The 3393-nt window shown below is 41.9% G+C and overlaps 1 protein-coding gene across 3 annotated transcripts in view; it reads left to right on the top strand.

Annotated features, from left to right (window-relative positions):
• LOC111870172 (extracellular serine/threonine protein kinase four-jointed) overlaps positions 1-3393 on the top strand; it is a 176202-nt gene that overhangs the window by 107399 nt on the left and 65410 nt on the right. The window lies entirely within an intron of this gene.

Here is a 3393-nt window from a genome sequence, read left to right as displayed (position 1 = left end):
TTTCAGCACAAAAGTGCCATCTTCAGGTGCTTTTCGTTGTACGTCAAACTACTTCATTGCATGCCCTGTTGTCTTTATACTAAAATATATACTCGTCATACATATTGATAAATTTTAAATATTAAAAATATTAAAACTGTTCCAGGATTTGTCATCCTTATGTCGTATCTCAGTACGCGAGCCACACCTATCTTCCTCTATCGGAGCATTCTTCCTACTTTCGTGTGTGTATTGTGCTTTGTGTTGTGTCTTGCTCCTGTGACTGCGTGTGTTATACTGCTGGGCCTGAACAGTTTTAATATTTTTAATATTTAAAATTTATCAATATATATGACGAGTATATATTTTAGTATAAAGACAACAGGGCATGCAATGAAGTAGTTTGACGTACAACGAAAAGCACCTGAAGATGGAACTTTTGTGCTGAAACATGTAGTGCAAGAGAGAAGAGTAAGGTGAATAAATGTATGCACTGTAAGACGGTTAGAATAAATCATGGACATAAATCAGTGCAACAGGACGCTAAAATATAACATTTTCAACATTGTCATTACGAAATGTCAATAGTTAAAAAGTTGCTTGAACGCAAGACATGTATCAGGTCATGAATGAGCTATCAATCTTCAATTTCAGTGTAGCGTGCCTATTCTGTGGGTACTGGTAATGTTATGCTGATATGGGAAGTGCAGTATACAACAGAAAAAGTTGTCCCTGTGCTACGCCATCGATTGACTATTTGTGCGTGTTATTTCTGGAACATGGCGTATAACATCGGCTTCGACGCATCACTCGGTAACATGTTGGACTGGAAAGGAATACAGAAGAAAGTATGGAAAGTTAATTGTAGGAAGACACATAAAAGCGGTGCTCTTTGCCGCTTATACCGGCGTCACACTAGTTTCTATAGATTTTCCCCATACGAATGTAAACCTACATTTAATTCTGTCCCTGCATGCAGGCCTTCAAAGGTGCCTCGCGATGCTCGGTACACATTTGCCTTCAGGCGGTACGGTTGTCACGGCGGTGAGTGGGATGTGACACCGTGCAGTCGGTCAGATGGTCCCTAGCTTTCTCGTATATACTGAACGTGGAGAGAGTGCGAGTGTGTTCTCGTGAAATGTTCGTAATTATCTGCGCGTTTAGGTTCGGCCACAGAGCGCTACGTACGCTGTGCTCGCTAAACGAACAGAAAAATATCTCCCTTTATTGCCAATGTGACTGGCCACACAAACTTCCATATGCTACGTACACTATGTTCCCTATGTTAGCTGCAGAGTGTACACAGCGTACGTAGCGTACGTAGCGTAGCGCTCTGTGTGGCCGAACCTTAAAACGCGGAGGTAACCATGAGCATCCCCTGCTAAAGGGACTTCGCTCCGTTTCCCAACAGAGTGTTGAAGTTTCTCGTATGATCTTTGTATATTAATTGAACGATCTTAAGGTTTAAGAGGGTTTGTGTCCTTGGATTGTAGCAATCATGAGGACGCACCTGGACAGGAACATCCGTGTCCTGACAACTATGTGTTTTCAATTTGATGATGACACGATTTTATATAAACACAAGATGATGCGTTATTATTATCGTGGTCGTTTCGCAGTGCTCAGGTAAACATTCTCGTTTCTGAAATAAATAAATAACAAATGAGTTACGAAAGCTCGAAATATGCGCCCTCCCTCCACTCCCCGCGATCCGCCGGCAGTGTCAGATGCTCCCACAGCGGAATGCGCGTAATAAGGGGCAATTGTTGTCGGCAGCCACATCTATCTTCTCTCTTCTTTTTTAGTCCTCACGCTGCTATTCATTCTGTCCTCTTTTTCTTTTCTATTCTGTGGTCCAACTTGACGCCTGGTTGAGCAGATTGGTAAGCAACGTTGAAGCGAAATGCACGTACCGATGTGTACATAACGGCCTTGGGCGCGTTGGGCTGGACTTGAAGCTTACCTGAAGCACATTCTCCCTCAGCCTCTCACAGACTTCATCAACGTGAGTAGAAGTGGCCTTGTCTCTGTAGAGCACAGTATGAAGTTGTGCTGATGGCTTCAATCTGCAGTTTGCTCCTCTGCAGAGAGATGAAGGTGCCACTGTCTGCTCTACAGAATCTGTTAAAAGTAAAAAGTAAAGATATCCCTGTAACAAGCCGTGGAGGCCCATATGGTTGTCAGATGTTGAGGTTCCCACATTTTTTAGACAATCTGCGATAAGGTTGTCAGCGGTAGCACTTGTAAGTTTGGGGCGACACTTGTAGAATCACATGCAAAATCTCTACCGCAAGGTTTATGCGTGGCCTAAACAGCAGTGGCTACCGTACATACTGGCAGGAGCGCTGACCGAGTTTCTGTCTTTGGGTGCACAGTAAGAAAGATGAAGCAGCGTGTACTTCTATAAACATGACGTAGACTGGATATATCTGACTGTAACCCTAGGCGGAAGGATAATCTTAACATCCGAATAGAATTAAAGTGCGACAGTTTAATTCCCGGAATGACCCTGTGAAAGCAAAATTTGCTTACCTGTGCACTAGCGGCTGCTGTCGCCTTCGAAATGCTCTCCTTAAGAAGCTATCCACTTCGTGAGACGATGGTGCCACTGCCGGAAACAGTCTTGAAAATCATTTTCTGGAATACCTCGCGGTAACGTTGTCACGTTGTGTTGGATATCAGGAATGTCAGCAGATCTTTGTCCCTTCAGGGCATGTTTTTAATTTTGGAGAGAGCCAAAAATCGCACCTTACTAAGTCAGGCAAATAAGATGGATGGTTCATTTTTGTAATGGATTTCTTAGCCAGGAACTCGCGAACTCTTAATGCATCATGGACAAGGGGATTGTGATGGTGGAGAATCCATTTGTCACACCAGAAGTCGAGCCTTTTCATTCGAACAAATTCCGGAAACCTTGTCAGCGCCTCAAAATAACAGTGTTGATTCACCGTTTGTTCGTACTCTGTCCACATTCGCATCTGTCCTTTGCGTTTTGGCTGGCCATTTCTTTAGTCATCTTGCACATCTTTTCGTCCTTCCTTGAACCGCCTGTGCATTTCAAAAACACTCATTTCTTCATAGCGTAATCACTAGGGCCCGGATTTTTATGACCTAAAAACTATAAATATATGCATGCACTTATGACCCAAAATTATGTCAAATATGACCTTAAATATTAAATGGGACATAAAATTTCACAATTTTAATTAAAGATAAGAATAAAATAATTAAGAATAAAATTAAGAATAAAGATGATGAATATATGATAGTAGGTCCTACTTACCAAATTAGCCCTATTATGTCTCTGAAGGAAAGAAAACTGATGGAATTTCGACATTTCGTACTGGATTAAACCATTCATTGCTTTCTTTTTAATACTGATATTTGCGTTCATATTTTAGACAAACACTGGTG

Source organism: Cryptotermes secundus, unplaced genomic scaffold, assembly GCF_002891405.2.
Source record: "Cryptotermes secundus unplaced genomic scaffold, Csec_1.0 scaffold734, whole genome shotgun sequence".
Classification (NCBI taxonomy): Eukaryota; Metazoa; Arthropoda; class Insecta; order Blattodea; family Kalotermitidae; genus Cryptotermes; species Cryptotermes secundus.
Note: the sequence above shows the minus strand (reverse complement) of the source record. Positions and strands in the feature narration are given on the sequence as shown.